Genomic DNA, 17,617 nt, shown 5'->3' with positions numbered 1-17,617 from the left:
ATACCAGGCACCCAAGTTCACCATCTTAATATTTTGACTTTGTATACAAGCACTTACAAAATTTGTCAATATTTAGTTGTCTGCCTTCCTGTGATGTGATTGAATGGGACTCTCTTTTATTTTTGTTTGTTTGTTTGACCGTTTCTTTTCAGTGCTACTTTATCAGCTTCTATCCTCTTTACTGGGATATAGAGGATCCCCTTTAATAAAACCTCCCCTAAGGTTCAGACAGACACATCCCTTGTGCTCCTCCACAGCTGTTGGCTTTTCCACAGCCCTTAGTGTAAAAACTCCTGTACAACTTTTTTAATTTTACATGCACGCAGTCTGCTTCCATTTTGGTTTAGGTTATAGGCTTTTCATTTCCCAATAAGTTCAACCTCATCTCTCCAGTACAGCTCCCATGACTTTCCTTAGGTTGCACTCCCAGCTGTCAGTTTTCTCTGACCCTCTGGATTCTGCTTTCCACTGAAAGAGCCAGCAGGCATCTAACTGTGCTGCTCTCAGCCTCCAGCCCTCTCTAGTCTTCTCTGGTCATGGCTCCCTGGCTCAGGAAGGACAGCTAGCTAGCCCCTCCTCTTGGCTTCCTAGCCCTCAGCCTTTTTCAGCCTCCCTCCCAGTACTAACTTTGGCTCTTGAAAGTAAGCAGGGCAGTCCCACCTCTGGCTTCCTGATGATAATTCCTCCCTCTTTCCAGAGAGGGCCTGCAGAGAGCTTTCTACTCTGTGCAGCTTTCCTGAAGATCTTCCCCAATCTCTGACTACCTGGCCACTCTCCCCTGCTCTGTTACTAACTGACTTTTACCCACTACCCTGACTCACTTGGTTTCTCCAATTCACCCGTTCTCTGTGGGTATCAGTATTTGTGTATTTCTCTCTTTGAGTATCTCTCTGGTCCTTTATAGCACCAGTCACTGCCCCATCTTCTTAACTGGCCAACTGGGAACACCTGTTCTGGCACAGAGATGCTACACCGGCTTCATTTACTGTAGTCAGGCACCCTCTGAGAGCCTCATACTCTGTTTTCAGTCAAGGAAAAGGTACTCTAGAACCAAATATGCCTGCAGTAAATATAACAGTGTATAAAGTTATCATTGATTTCTGTTTATATCCTTCATAGATCTAACTCACCCCCGCCTGGGTAGCACATGATGCATATTACCACCTACTCAGGCCTGGATGATTAGCCTTGCTGTAAAAAGAATGTATGAGGAAAATATGTTCAGCAATGGAACCAAACTCAAATGTGTGATACATTTTGGAATTATAATCCGCTTTAGTCAAGTCTATGCTTGGAGTTATCTGGATATTATGGGTTTGTACTTAGCCTGCTGCCACAGCAATTTAGGACCAAAAAAAAAAAAAGATGATCTCACACAAAAGTTCTGCTAGCTCCACAATGGTGCAGCTGGAAGAGTCCAGGCAAAATTGGATTGTTATGAATGCTACTATGGGATACCAAGCAAGGGGCCAGGTCTGTCGCTCTTACTCAGTTAAAACTCCCACTTACTTCAATGTTTTATTAACTCAGTGGGATTTTTGAGTAAGTAATCCCTACATTACTCTAGAAAAATGACAGTAAGTTAATGTGGCCCTGAGCAGTATAAACTTCTTGTTGACAGAAATCACACTTCAGTATAGCAAAATATAAGTTTCAGAGGATGCCTAAGCATCCAGGGCAAATGGCGGGGTTGAGAAAGCTTCATCTTAGGTTGTCAGGGACTCAGGAAAGTCTGTTGCATGTGCTGTGGCCCTTTACTGTAGAGTCTATTATATGCAGGAGCAGGGAGCTCCACTTCTTTCCTGACAAAGTTGTTACAGCAGATTTTTTTTTTAATTATATCCTGTCAATGTGAATCACATGCCCACTGATTACAACAGTTACTGCCGCCCCTCCCAGTCTGGATGGCATGATATATATTAACTTATCCAGAATAATTGTGTAGTAAATTATTTGAGGCTCTCAGACTTCTCTGCACTATTTTACTACTAAAGAGCAGCGTATGGTTCAGAATATGTAATCTGTGCCTCACTGATTTGTTAATCTTGAATGTTTTCTTTAATTAATCATAAAACAGATTTTACAGTCTTACATAAATAAACCAGTTCTAGAGTGAGATTTCAGCTATCGTATTTTTAATAAGTCAGAAGCTTGTATTATTTAGGACTTTGGAAAGGCCACAGCTGGGAATGTATCATTAATAGACTCAAACAGATGGATGCTGACAGGTCTGTGAACTATTCACACCATTTTTAGCAAATGTTTTGCAGCAATACTAAATTGCAAATGCTATTTCAGAAATAAACATGGAATTTCCTTCATCAGGGTACAAAGCATGGAAGTGTTACTTTAAAATAATCTGAGTTGAAGGTGATGGTATCTATTCACAGCTTGAGAAGCGATGCCCTGATTATATGCTTATCAGGCCTGCTTTTCACAATAAAGATTTTTAATTGAGGACAGGAGCAGAGGGTGTTTGTAGATGTGGAAAGTGCTCACTTCATTAAAACAGCTGGCTTCACTTTTTTCCTCAGGACACTAAATAATCTCCATCTGTAGAAATCACTGTTTAGAGGAAGTGAGTGCACAGGCTCAGAATAACTGTATAAAGCAGCTGACAGAATAAAATAGTACAATAATGGAAGGTGCTAGAGGAGTTCATGGGAATTATGAGAAAACTGATGGGAAAAGGGCTGCTTTGTGATAATAGAATTCATGGCTTTGGTTTTGCCAGAGGAAGACATAGCCCATGGGAGGCACAAAGTACATCCTTTTATCTGGCCTAAATGTGTAGTCTTTCAAATTAATTGAATGCCACCTTTTTCTTATATCATGAGGTAAATGGGAGCACCCAATTTTTCATCTCTAAATACTTCATTATTTTATCTACCTCTATCAAATCCTCTCTTATTTGTCTCAGTTGAGATTGCCAAAGCCATGCAAGGAATCAAGCCTCCCAGCTCCCTTTGAAATGAAAGGGATTTGTATGACCAAAGCCTGTAGTTGGCTTTGAAAATCTTAAAACTCCTGTCTAAGTATATAGTCCGTCTTTTCTCTCTCTCCTCAGGCAGAAGTCTTTCCATGTCTCTGATCATTTGTGATGTCCTTCTCTGAAGCTTTTCTGTTTCTGCTACATGTTGGCGTTGGCATTGCCATTAGGGGTGCTGGGTGGAAAGTCTGGTTGAAAAGGGACCTGTGCAGTCTTTGGTCAGTACTGCTGACTGGACCCAAAAATCTGGTTACCACAGTAACTGCAATTGGCCTTCACCACTGGGAAGTGAGAAGAATAGCTGCTGGTGAAGGAGCTCAGCTGATGGAGAGAAACTTAATCTGAGAAATTGGTTCCTGGTTCCGGCGCTGCCTGGGGGTGAGATCCTGACAGCATGCGGCGTTTGAGGAGTGGGGCCAGTGGCTGGGCTTGCCACTCGTGACAACCTGTCCCACCTTGTCATCCTCTCAGGGCCCTGATTCTCTCCATCCCCTCACTCCAGGGACTGACCTCCACCCTCTGCTCTGCTGTGCCCTGATAGTTCCCGGCCTCTCTCTCTCGGAATTGACACCCCCCTTCACCCCCACCATGCTCTGATTAGGCAGGCAGGCTTTGCAGCAGCTCCTCCCAGCCCAGCTCTGCAGGTGGCAGATGAGTCCTGGGGGAAGGGAGAGCAGTGAGCAATGGTTGCGCCTGAAGTGTCTGATTTTGAAAAATTAGAAAATTGGCAACTCAATTGGCAATTGTTCTGTTTTTTGCCCGCTTTCTTTCCTACAAAAAGTATTAAAATCTCTTTTAGCAGTTAGAAATGTTGAGCCAAATTGTGCTGTCAATTACATCAATGAAAATACAGAGTAACTCCACTAAAGTTAGTAGTTACATATGCCTAAGTGACTCCATGAAGGACTTAGGCATTGCAACACTGAGGGTATGTCTACACTACAAAATTAGGTCGATTTTATAGAAGTCGATTTTTAGAAATCGATTTTACACAATCGACTGTATTATGTCCCCACTAAGTGCATTAAGTCGGCGGAGTGTGTCCTCACTACCATTGCTAGCATTGACTCACAGAGCAGTGCACTGTGGGAAGCTATCCCACAATTCCCGCCATCTCCACTGCCCATTGGCATTCTGGGTTAAGCTCCCAATGCCTGATGGGGCAAAAACATTGTCATGGGTGGTTTGGGGTACATGTCATCAGTCTCCTCTCCCTCTCTCCCTCCGTGAAAGCAACTGCAGACAATCATTTAATGCCCTTTTTCCTGGGTTACCCATGTAGATGCCATAGCATGGCAAGCATGGAGCCCGCTCAGCTCACCGCTGCTGTTGCGAACATTGTAAACACCTCGTGCATTATACTGCAGTATGCGCAGAACCTGGCTAAGAGATGGCAGCACAAGGATGATTGTGAGGAGGACACGGACACAGACGTTCCTGAACGCATGGGATGTGGCAATTGGGACCTCATTGTGGCAGTGGGGCTGGTTGATACAGTGGAACACCGATTCTGGGCCCTGCAAACAAGCACAGACTGCTGGGACCGCATAGTGTTGCGGGTATGGGATGATTCCCAGTGGCTGTGAAACTTTTGCATGCTTAAGGCCACTTTCCTGAAACTCTGTGTATTGCTTTCCCCTGCCCTGAAGCGCAGGAATACCAAAGTGAGAGCTGCCCTGACAGTTGAGAAGTGAGTGGCTGTAGCCCTGTGGAAGCTTGCAATGCCTGACTGCTACCAGTCAGTTGGTATCAATTTGGAGTGGGCAAATCTACTATAGGGACTGCTGTGATTCAAGTAGCCAATGCAATCACTGACATTTTGCTATCAAAGGTAGTGACTCTGGGAAATGTGCAGGTCATAGTGGATGGCTTTGCTGCAATGGGTTTCCCTAACTGGTGGGGTGATGGATGGAACACGTATCCCTATCTTGGCACTGGATCACCTTGCCAAACAGTATGTAAACTGCAAGGGGTACTTTTCAGTGGTGCTGCAAGCACTGGTGGACTACAAGTGATGTTTCACCGACATCAACGTGGGATGGCCGGGAAAGGTGCACAATGCTTGCATCTTTAGGAACTCTGGGCTGTTTGAGCAGCTGCAAAAAGGGACTTACTTCCCAGACCAGAAAATTACTGTTGGGATGTTGAAATGCCAATAGTTATCCTTGGAGACCCAGCCTACCCCTTGCTCCCATGGCTCATGAAGCCATACACAGGCAGCCTGGACTGTGGTAAGGAGCAGTTCAACTATAGGCTGAGCAAGTGCAGAATGGTGGTAGAATGTGCCTTTGGATGTTTTTAAAAGCTCTCTGGCACTGTTTTCTGACTAGGTTAGACCTCAGCGCAAACAATATTCCCATTGTTATTACTGCTTGCTGTGTGCTCCATAATATCTGTGAGAGTAAGGGAGAGACATTTATGGCAGGGTGGGAGGTTGAGGTAAATCGCCTGGCTGCCAATTTTGAACAGCCAGACACCAGGACGATTAGACGAGTACAGGTAGGGTTGCTGCGCACCAGAGAGGCTTTGAAAACCAGTTTCATGACTGGCCAGGCTATGGTGTGACAGTTATATGTGTTTCCCCTTGATGCAAACCTGCCCCCTTCGTTGATTTTATTTCCCTGTAAGCCAGCCACCCTCCCCCCTTCGATCACAGCTGGCAAAGGAAATAGTCACTATTGTTTTGAAACCATGCATTCTTTCTTTCTTAATTTAAAATAAAAAGGGAGATAACTGATAAGGTAGCGCAAGTAGGGTAGGGGAGGAGGGAAGGATAAGGCCGCATAGTTTTGATTTGTAGTGTGGCTACAATAAGCAGTTTGAATGACAGCCTTCTGTTGCTTGGACCATCCTCTGGAGTGGAGTGGCTGGGTGTCCGGGGCCTTCCCCCACACGTTCCTGGGCATCTGGGTGAGGAGGATATGGAACTTGGGGAAGAGGGCAGGCGGTTGTACAGTGGATGCAGCAGTGGTCTGTGCTCTTGCTGGCTTTCCTGCAGCTCCACCAGATGCCTGAGCAGGTCCGTTTGCTCCCCCATTAGCCTCAGCATTGCATCTTGCCTCTTCTCATCATGCTCACTTAATGCTTTCCTGGACTCTGCCACTGAATGCCTCCATGCATTCAGCTGTTCCCTATCAGTGTGGGAGGACTGCATGAGCTCGGAAAACATGTCATCGCAAGTATGTTTCTTTTTTTTGTTTGTTTTTTTGCCTTCTAATCTGTGATAACCTCAGGGACGGAGACTATAGGGGGAACATAGAAACATTTGCACCTGTGGGGGGATAAAAAGGGGAGAGTAAAATTTAAGATGATACATTTCTGAGAACAAAAGGGAGACTCTTTCACACTGAATAAAGGAATTCACAGCAGACAGCACGTGTGGTTTAGGCACAAGGTCGCGTTTTGCCGTTTATATTGAGCGCTGACCAAACAGGAAATGAAATTCAAAAGTTCCCAGGGCTTTTCCTGTGTACCTGGATAGTGCATTGGAGTTGAAAATGCTGTCCAGAGTGGTCACATTGGACAACTCTGGGATAGCTCGTGGAGGCCAATAACATAAATTTGCGTCCATACTACCTCAAATTCGACCCAGCAAGGTCAATTTTAGCACTACTCCCCTCGCCAGGGAAGAGTATAGAAGTAGATTTTAAGAGCCCTTTAGGTCGATGGAGCGGGGTTGCTTGTGTAAACATGTTCATTATAAAATCAACCTAACGCTGCTAAATTCGACCTAACCCTGTAGTGTAGTCCAGGGCTAAGCGTCACGGCACTTAATTTTTAAGTGCCTAGTAAATCACAGGAACAACACAGTGATCCACAAAGCCTAAGACAGGCACCTCGGGTCCTATACAATGAATGGGGAGAGAGAGGCTCCTTCAAATAAGCAATGAGGAGTACTTGTTTTTGTTGATACAGACTAACACGGCTACCACTCTGGCTCCTTAGAATGTGATCCACAAAAGCCAGCATGCTAGGCAGCATCCTGCCTAAGCTAGCCAATGAGAGATGTGCTAAGTCCACTCTGTTCTCAGAGATAGGCAGCTAGCTCTGATAGTGATCCATTAAGAAGAACCCCACTCCTGGCCTAGGTGCCTATGTAGTTTCTTGAAGGAATGAGTTAGAAGCCTGCCTCACTCCACACCTGGGCCCGACGTGCTGAGTGTGCGCGAGGTGCAGCAGCTAGTCCGCAGAAAGGATGAGCTTGAAGCCCAGATCAAAGCCTGTTACGCAGTGCTGGAGGGGCAAAAGGGAGTTGGGATGAACAAGCCGCTGGTTGATGCCGAAGGGTATCCACGTGCAGATGTTGATGTGTACCGAGTCCGTGCAGGCAGGCATAACATCATCTGTTTGCAGAACGATCACAAGGTCCTAATGCTGCAAGTGGAAAAAGCTCTCCACCAGCTGCATGCCCGAGAGAAGGTGAAGCAGGCAAAGGATGAGCCAGAAGCTCAGGCTGAGGCAATGAATCAGAACCAGAATCTGCCGCAGCCCTTCGCAGGAGTGAATGGTGTTACCCCAGGTTCTCCCACCAGCATCTCGAGATTACAGGTTGATGATGAGATCATTAAGTTTGGCTCTGTCGACACACACAACTTCCAGACACTGCAGAATATTGTCACCATGGTGCAGCACAGTGAAGGGAAACCACTGAGTGTGACTGTGATCCGTGGCGGCAAGAAATTACACCTCGGGCTCATGCCAAAGCACTGGGCTCGGAAAGGACTGCTGGGATGCAATATTCTTCCCTTGCAAAGATAACTGGCTTGGAAGACAATAAGATCAAAGTTTGTACTTTTTGAACTCCAACCTGGTTTGAAAAGTTCCCACACAAAGTGGGTGGTGGAGGAGGAGTCTATCTTTACCCAGCTGGGCTGAAAGTTATAAGTACTCACCAGGCATGTAGGAAACACACATTCAATTCCCTCCTTTCTGTTTGATGAGGAGAAAGAAGGAGACCCCTGTTCAAATCTTCAGAAGCATGCACCATTCACTGAGCTCTGGGATAGCTGGGAACTTCCTTCAGTCTCTCCTGTCAAAACTGTTGCACTCTGGATAAATAAATAAAGAGCAATTAGGCATGTATGTGTGAGAATGATTTTTGTAGTCTAGTGGTTAGGGCATCCACTTGTGGGGTAGGAGGCCCTGTCTCAACTCCCCCTGGATCTCAGCATTCTGATTTGATTTAAATAGAAAGCAAAGGAATGTTGGAATCTAGGTTAGAAAAATATAACACTAAGTAAAATTGAGTCTGGGACATCCATTTTCTGTTATAGAAAGTTGTAAATATATAATTACAAAATGGGGGGGGTCTAAGCTGTGTTTTTCATAAAAATCCTAAACAGCAAGGATAGCAGGGCAAGTGTTACCAAGCAGAAAAGTGTATATTAATCCTGGTGTGGTAGTGTTGTACAGAAAGTACCAAACTGAGAGGGATTATAAAACGGCTGGAGTGAATTCTAGATAAGATACTGAAATCCACTGTTTTAAATCTCTGGATTCTAGGTCACCATAGTGCCTAGTACGAAGAGCTCTCTCCATAACACTCTTTGTATTGCTCTCTCTTTAGCAAGCCTTGTGACTCAGAGGTTTGGAACAATTATCTCCCCTTTTTTGGAAAGAATCAGTTGGTGCAGTTGTTAAGTTCCTTAAGACTGGGGAGAGGTTTATTGCTGGGCTGGGTCAGGCAACATATGGGAGGAAATAGAACATTCTCCTGAGATAGATTAATTTTTTGTCAAGGCATTTTACTGAAAGTTTGGAAAATACACAGGTCATTAATTGGGTCCAGATTTAGCTACTGCAAATAGTGCAAAGATGCAGCATGCCAGATGTTTTCCCCTACTTGTGTTTTTTTTACTACAATTTCTGTTTATGGATGTTTTGATTTAGTGACATCATTGCTTTAATATAGTTCATTGTTTTATAATGGAACCCTTCTCTCTTGATTATTTTTTTACCATAGCTGCATGTGTAAAATTTGTAAATCAAAACAGTTTAACTACAAAAATAATCTGCAATAAGAGCTGAGTGGAAAATAGCTTGTAGATCAAACTCCCTTTAATTTTAAACGAGGAAAGTTTTAGGAGACAATGATCACCCATAAAGCTAGCATATTCCATTATTCCTCCCAAGTCCTCTCAGCAACAGTGTTGGCATTTTTTTCCCTATCCAAATCACACTAGTGTAATAAGAAAGCTGAAGACATTGACCCTTGGGACAGCGGCCTGAAAAAGATGAATTGACTTCCCAGCACGGGCCACAAAACAGCAATGCCACCCACATCAACATTTCAGTGTCTTTTCTGAGGCTCTTGGGAAGGGATGATATGTGCCCACCAGCCTGACTCCAAGCCCTTTCTGAGTCGTCTCTGTGCCTTCAGCCCAACACTTCCTCAGCCTCAGCTCCTCAAGTGCAGGTTGGGGCCAAAGTGGGAGTTTGACAGCAGAGTCAGCTAAGCTAGTCACACTTCATGCAGAATAGTAGAGAGACATCAGAAAGGAAGCCTCCATGTTCCTCCAGTTTGGACTCCACTCAGTCCCAGGAAGTGTAGGCGTTCTCTATTCTCTGTCCAGGCAGTCCTGAACTGGGCTACAGGAGATAGAAAGTGTAGTTCTAGTTTGGAAAGTAAGTCTATGGGGCATAATATTCATTATGTCTCAATAAATTCCATATCAACTGTGCTCAATTTGCAAGTAGAATTTTTTTTCCAACTGCCACTTCTTCCAATATACTCTGGGCATCTGTCACATCAGTAACAGAGGACCAGCTCCACAAAGGAACTTAGACATTGCAACATTGAATGTTGCAAAGCCTAACTTTTAAGGGCATAAAGAATCACAAGAAGAACACTGTGATCTACCTGAGCTGGGCACTTACGCTCCCTCAACAATGAATGCGTAGAGATAGATTCCTTAGAGTGCGATCCACAAAATGCAGCACCCTAGGTGGGGAGCCACTTAAGCTAGCCAATGGGAGATACCAATGAGAGGAGGTGACCTAAGCCCTACCCCTCTTACAGAGATAGGTGGCTCGCTGCAGCCTGGACTGAGGCACCTATCTTTGCTTGTGATCAACTAAATGGGAGAAGATAGGTACTCCTCTGCCTAAATTGCATATGGGGCCCAATCCAGTAGGCATACTCAGAGGCTACCTAACTCCATACAAAACAGCAGTGGTGGGCCAAGAGAGAGCCCTCCTTTATAATCTTTACCCAGTGATTGGGGTACTGACCCAGGCTCGGGGAGACTCCTGGTTCAAGTCCCCTCTCTGCCTGATGAGATCTGCCGCCTCTCAGGTGAGTGCTCCAATGACTAGGCTATGTAGTGGTTGTCACTCTTCTAACAATGGTGTTGATCTACTACAAGATGAAAATGTGGAATTATTTATAGTCATGCAGAAAAGGTGGGAGTGTTCAATATTTATTTCTGTATGTATTTGGGAAAAAACAGATGATGTGTCATATCACACAATAATATTCTTTTCATTCCACTAGTAATCTCAGGAAGATGTTAAACAGCAGATACTAAAGTTGCACATTTTTAAATCATTAGGTCCAGATAACTTACATCCAAGAGTTTTACATTAATTGGCTGAGGAGCTCATAGGACATTAATGTTGATTTTCAATAAGGGAAAACTGGGGAAGAAGACTGGAAGAAAGCTAATGTTGTACCAATATTTTAAAAAGGGTAAACAGGATGACCCTAGGAATTGTAGGCCTGTCAGTCTGACCTCGATTCCAGGCAAGATAATGGAGTGGCTGGTATGGGACTCAATTAAAAAATATTAATGGCAGGTAACATAATTAATGCCAATCAATATGTCTTTATGGAAAGTAATTTCTGTCAAGCTAACTTGATATCTTTTTTTTAATGAGATTATAAATTCAGTTGCTAATGGTAATGGTGTTGATGTTATAGACTGTCTGTTTTGTGTTGAGTTAGGTGGCCTCTGAGCACGCGTACTAGATCAGGTCCACATGCAAGTTAGATGGAAGAATGATTTTCATCCCCTGGTTTGTGGATCACTCTGGGACTTAGGCAGAAGATAGGTGCCCAGGAACCGAGAGGGAGGCAGATGTGCATATGCCAAGAGGCAGTAACATAGGCACCTAGGCAACTTTTGTTGCACAAACTTGGGTATCGAGTGAATTTAGATGACTACAGGGATAGGCAGCAGTTGAGCAGGAGTCTTGTGTCTCACAGTGGGGCCTAAAAAGTGGATTTAGGCACCTACATCTGGGCAGAGCCAGATTCATATTTTGTGTGCCCTTCCCTCCGCTCCATCTGTCCTGAGGCCCCACCCCTGCTCAGCCTCTTCCCCCTGAGGTTCTGCCTGCCACTCACATGGGGGAAGCGGGTGGAGAGAAGCGAGCAGTAGATAGGACCTTGGGGCAGAGTGCAGGCAGGGCCTCAGGGGGAAGAGGCCAAGCAGGGGTGGGGCCTTGGGGCAGACTATGGGCAGAATGGGGAGTGGGGCCATCATTCAGGTGCCAGGGCCCCTTCTGAGTGTGGGCCTGATGCCACAGCACCATTGGCACCATTGTAAACCTAGTACTGAATCGGGGGCTTAGGCGCATAAGTACCTTTGTGCATGTGGGCCAGAGTTCCTACAGGCCAAGTGTGCCCTCAGCGACATCTCTGCCACCTACTGGCTCCAGATTATGCTTCTAGTGCCACCTGTTAGCTGTAAGTGGGTTGGCACAGGTGTTCATGAGGGTGTGGTTCAAAATCAGCGGGGTTGCATATGTAAGGAGACTGTTGCCCCCTTACTAACATTCAGTGGGGGTGTTTTGGTTGGCTAGCTCCCAGCACTAAAAGACTGGGGAGAGGCCAATGCTCCAGGTCAGCCTCAGCCTCTTTTGCCTGATTGACAGGGCTGTCAGGCTAATCAGGAAGTCAGGAGGCATGTGAAAATTTCCAGAGGCAGGTATATATATGCAAGCAAGAATCAGGCTGGAGATAACGAGATTAGTTCACTCTTTGTAGTCATATAAGTCACCTGGTATTGTTTTAGTTCTCTGATTGGGTTGCTTATGCAACAAACATACAAGCATAAGTTGCATCCGATGAAGTGAGTATTCACCCACGAAAGCTCATGCTCCAATACGTCTGTTAGTCTATAAGGTGCACAGGACTCTTTGCTGCTTTTGCAGATCCAGACTAACATGGCTACCCATCTGATACAAGAGCAATACAGATTTTGTACTAAATATTATAATGTGAATTTCAAGATTCACAATTCACACTGTTGGTTAGTTAGTCTATTTTAAGTTTACTTTCTGCCAATATTGGAGCTAACAGTTCATTTCTCACAAGCATTTACTACTAAAGCTGAGCACTTGAATGTTTGTGGAAAGTGAATTTGCAAGAGTTGCAAAAACTTCTATTGGGATTTGCTTGTAAATCAAAACAAATATTAATGAATAGCTTTTGTACTATTTATTACTTCTGCTAAACCTTGCCCTGGAGTAATCAAGTCTAGGAGACAGAGTTTATCTCTGTCTTCATACTGTTCAATCCTGGATGCCTCTGATATTGTTAACAAGGGTGCCAATTAGGGACAATGTGATGATGGGATTTATGATGTGAATCCCCATTCCCTTCCAAGTGGGACCTCCTTTGAGCTGGGGTGGCAGCTGAAAAGGACTGTATCCCATTTATAATCTATTGGAACCATCTAATCCTTAAAATCACTAATGTTATTTTAAAAGGCTATTTCCAAATTGTTCACAAATTTCATGGCAAAAATTACTTCTCACCATGTGAACTTTTGCTAGGAAGTGGCAGTAGGTTTATTTTTAAAGCAGTATTATAGCAATGTGAGCTTTAATGGTTTTCAAACAAAATGTTCAGGACTCCACGTATATCTACTTGGTCACATATATCCTTATCAGGGCCAGCGTGTTCAGCACTTAACAGGATCAGCCCAAAATGTCTAATTCAGTAGTTAGACTCTGATTCAGCAAAGACTTAAACATCTGTGTAACTTCAAGCACTAGACTGCAGGGATTGCTCCCTTCCATTTCCCCAGGGAGTACACAGGGACTAGAAAATCCATACCCCCATGCACCAGCCAGCAGAGTTAACTGGTGATGCTGGGGGTACTACACAAGGAGGGTGTGGTTGTGAGACTGCATGGTTGGGAGTTGGCCGGTGTTCCCTCTGCGCACACCCTTGGCTATGGGGTATTGCTGCAAACCACAATGGGGCCCAGGGTGATTATCTTTTATGGCCTAGCAATATACTCATTTCTAGGTGGTGGTTTTGGCATGTATGGGCTGGTAAGCTTGGCGCTTTACATGTCCCATTATTGGTATAAACTGAGTAATTTCTTTTGTTCTCTTGTGGGCTTTAGGGCATGTGACAGGGAGCTGATGAAATGAGTCAAATCAGTTGATTGCCATTCTTCCCTCCCCCAACTGCCTGTTGAGTCTATAAACACATCACCCGTAGGCCAGTTCTCATCTCACTTAAATTCCCTGCTTGCATTAGAGCTCCTTTCTATGGTTTGTCCAGGGCATTAATGTTCTTCTAATCAGGACTATGTTTTATAGCAATATTAGCCTTTAAACATGAGGTTCTTAAAATACAAATGGATAATCCTCTGTTAGGACTGGAGGGGAGAGGAGAAGTACTGTGTGATTCAGAAGCCTCTTTGGCTGATTTGAGGTTACTTAATCGTGTCTAAGAGGCCTCATTTTCATGCAGAGAAAAACGGCCTTGCACAGCAGTATTTATTTTACAAACTCCCTATCAGATAGTTTACACAGCAGTTGCCTTGCCTCCAAAACACATCAGTATTGTGCTTTCCAGTTAGACAGTACTCTGTTGCAGTGCTATGCAGATGTGACTTCTTTACCTCTCAGCTGTATTTAAATCCTTAATAAATTATTTCTGCCACCTCCTGTCCTCCCCCGCCCCAATAAAAGCTCACAGAAAAGTGGGGGAAAGGGGACGAGAGAGAGAACAGCCTGATGAAGAGGTTGGAAGCTGCAGTTAGTCAGAGCGAAAAGTTTCTGGCTGCTGCAGGGTTCCCACTGCTTTTTGCCAAGTATAAACTAACTTCCAGCCTGCATTAATCCTAGCTCAGCTCTCAAAAGGTTATAATCTTACTGTTCAAACAGTAAACATTAAGCAACGAATTGTTTCTGGTTGTAAATGCGGAATTTACATGGGCAAGGTTTAAACAGGTAGCTGCCTAGGTTATCAAATTGGGGGCACTAGTCACAAATGCAGCTATGGTTTAGGGGTTCATTTATTTCCTGCAAAAATGTGATCTGAATTTGAAAAAGGTTGCTGCTTTCTGGTGCTTTATAAACTAGCTTGTAGCTTTATTTAAAAAAGAGATGCTTATAAGATGAGTGCCAGGTACTAGATACACCTCTACCCTGATATAACGCGACCCAATATAACACAAATTCGGATATAAGGTGTAAAGCAGCGCTCTGGGGGGGGCAGGGCTGCGCGCTGTGGTGGATTAAAGCAAGTTCGATATAACACGGTTTCACCTATAATGTGGTAAGGTTTTTTGGTTCCCAAGGACAGTGTTCTATTGGGGTAGAGGTGTATGACTAAAATCTCACAACTCAAATGCCTACTACAAATAGAACTATACAAAGAGCAACAAACTAAGAGCAAAAGTGTGCATGTCTTCAGTGACTTGAAAGTGGAGTTCTGGAGTTTCCAGCTTGTTTATGATTGCATGTTAATAACATCTGTGTGGGTAATTTGACATGGAGACAATGTGGTTCTTGTGGTATTAATGCTTTAAAATTAAGAGAAACCATAGTTATGATTTAATTTTAGGTGTGACATAAATCTCAATGTAAGTAATAATTGAGGGGAAAAGCGGTTGCAGCAGTAAGATCACATGGTTATTCATTTATTGTGTGTGAACCATTAATTAAATTCCATGTTAAAAGAACTTCTGCCACCTACGGCACCATACTCCTATCTCACGCTGGAAAGACTGGGAATACTATAATCTTGTCTCATGTTAAGCATCAGCATTCTAAGGCCAGTGGGAGCTACAGAACAGAAACTGGTTTATAATCTTACACTAACAGTGTGCTCAGGCTGATTGTAAGTGGACGCTTTAATCAAATATAATTGAGTTTCTACAGTATATTGCGTGATGTGCTCTTCACCCCATTACAGAATCCTGTGCTGAACAAAATAGAGGCAGATTTCCAATGCTGTTGATGACTGCTCTTTAGTTATGCATGCACACATGCAAAGAACACCCATCTTTCAGTATGGGGCAAACCATAATGTGGCTTTGTCACTTAGTGCTTAGGTACTGTGCTTAGGTATTGTGATAAGCACATTAGAAACACCATGCAGTCCTTAGACAGATGTTTAAGCGAGTCTCCCTTGTGATCTTCCAAATAACTACAGTGTTGTCAAACCCAAGTATTCATCCTGGGAGCTGTAGTCCACTTGTGGCGCTCATCACATAAGGAGAACTTGGACATGAGGCAACCAAATGATAGTTCCCACAGTGTACTGTCATGGCATTTCCAAATTGAAATATTTCAAGTTTTGGCTGAAATTTTTCAGTTTTGCATTTTCAGTTGTTCTATGAAAAAAATCCCCATTGTACAGACGGGAAAAAACTGAGACAAAGAGAGCTCAGCAACCTATCCTATGACCCAGTGGCAGAGCTGGGAATAGAACAAGAGGGGTGTGAGGTGCAGCAGGGGGTTGGGGTGCAGGAGGGGTGTGGGGTGCAGTAGGGGGTTGGGGTGCAGGCAGGGGGCTCAGGGCAGGGAGTTGTGGTGCAGGAGAGGTTCGGGGTGTGGGCTTACCTGGAGCAGCTACGGGGTGGCAGCGGCGCGTGCCAGGGCAGGCTGCCTGCCTGCCCGCCCTGTCCCTGCTCCCTCCCCCTCCCCTGCTTCCACTCCAGCTCCAGGAAGTGACCAGCACCACATCCCTGTGGCCCCTGGGGGAGGGGGAGCACAGGGATCCTCGTGCTGCCTTCACCTGTGGGTACCTCTCCTGCATAGGTGCCGACTCCGTGGGTGCTCCAGAAAAAAATTGGTGGGTGCTCAGCACCCACCAGCAGCTCCCCGCCCCCCTGCTCCAGCTTGTCTCTGCCTGCACCGCTGTCTTGCTTCTCCCCCCCCCTCAGCACTTGTGCTGCGAAACAGCTAATTCTTGGTGCAGGGAGGGAGGGCGGAGGAGGAGGAATGCAGCGTGCTCAGGGAAGAAGTAGGGCCGGGGCGGGGATTTGGGGAAGGGACCCAACAGGGGCAGGGAGGGGGCGGAGTGAGGGTGGGGACTTTGGGGATGGGGGCAGGGGCAGAGGAAGGATGGAGTCGGGGCGGGGTCAGGGGCAGGAAAGGTGGGGTGGGCACCCACCGGAGCGGAAGGAAGTTGGTGCCTATGGTCCCCCAATGCTCCCATTGGCCGTGGTTCCCAGCTCCTGGAGCAGGGCCTGCAGCGCCATGGGGGTGATAATGCCATGGGCTGGATCCAAACCGCTGAGGGGTCAGATCCAGCCTACAGGCCATAGTTTGCCCACCCCTGATCTAGAGGATCTGTGGTTCAGGGTGCTCTTTGCATTTATACAAAAATATACACATGAGCTGATGGTCACATTAAATGGCACACAGTTACAACAAGTTTTGCTCTTCTAGTGCTCATAAATGGAAGCACTCTAAACAGAACACTGGAGGGGCAACTAACTCTTGATTGTTTCTTCTTTAGTGGGACCACTGTTTAAGGACTGGATTGTAACCATACAATGTAGTCTGAGTAGGGTTGCCAGGTGTCTGGTTTTTGACTGGAACGCCCAGTCAAAAAGGGACCCTGTTGGCTCTGGTCAGCATCGCCGACTGGGCTGGTAAAAGTCCGGTTGGGGGCTAAGGCAGGCTCCCTGCCTGCCCTAGCTCCGCGCAGCTCCCGGAAGTGGCCGCCAGGTCCTTGAGGCCCCTAGGTACATGCAGGCTCTATGCTGCCCCTGCCCCGAGTGCCAACTCTGCAGCTCCCATTGGCTGGGAACCACAACCAATGGGAGCTGCAGGACAGAGTCTGCAGGTGTGAGGGCAGTGCGCGGAACATCCCTGGCCGCTCATGTGCTTAGGTGCTGCAGGGACCTGGTGGCTGCTGTCTGGGAGCCGTGGTAAGTGCTGCTGGGATCCCGCACCCACCAACACACACCCTTGCCCTGGTCCTGAGCCCCCTCCTACACTCCAGACCCCTCATCCCTGGCCTCACCCCAGAGCCCACACCCCCAGACCTCTCGCACACCCTGAACCCCTCATTTCTGGCCCCACCCAGAGCCTGCACCCCCTGCCCCAACCCAAAGCCTACTCCCGCACCCCGGAGCCTGCACCTTTAATCAAGCCCTCAAAACCCCCCCCCCCACACGCAATCACCTGCCCCAGCAAGTGAGAGTGAAGGAGAGTGAGTGACAGAGAGAGGGGGTATGGAGGAAATGGGGCCTTGGAGAAGAGGCAGGGGCTCGGGGAAGGGGCTGGGGCAGGGCTGTTTGGTTTTGTGCTATTAGAAAGTTGGCAACCCTAGGTGGGAAGCGGCAGTCTGACTGCAGCTGCTTTCCCTGCTATCCGGGTTCTGGTGCTGTGGGTAGCCTACAGGGAAGGACAGGGGCTTGTTATAGTTCCTTA

The 17,617-nt window shown here is 45.9% G+C and overlaps 1 protein-coding gene and 1 pseudogene across 4 annotated transcripts in view; both read left to right on the top strand.

The window, feature by feature from the left end:
* The window catches only part of STARD13 (StAR related lipid transfer domain containing 13), a 521,076-nt gene that overhangs the window by 321,017 nt on the left and 182,442 nt on the right, over positions 1 to 17,617 (top strand). The window lies entirely within an intron of this gene.
* LOC115651933 lies at positions 7,155 to 7,808 on the top strand (annotated as a pseudogene).

The sequence above is a fragment of the Gopherus evgoodei genome, chromosome 1 (assembly GCF_007399415.2).
Source record: "Gopherus evgoodei ecotype Sinaloan lineage chromosome 1, rGopEvg1_v1.p, whole genome shotgun sequence".
Lineage (NCBI taxonomy): Eukaryota > Metazoa > Chordata > Testudines > Testudinidae > Gopherus > Gopherus evgoodei.
This window is presented reverse-complemented; position numbering and strand designations above follow the sequence as displayed.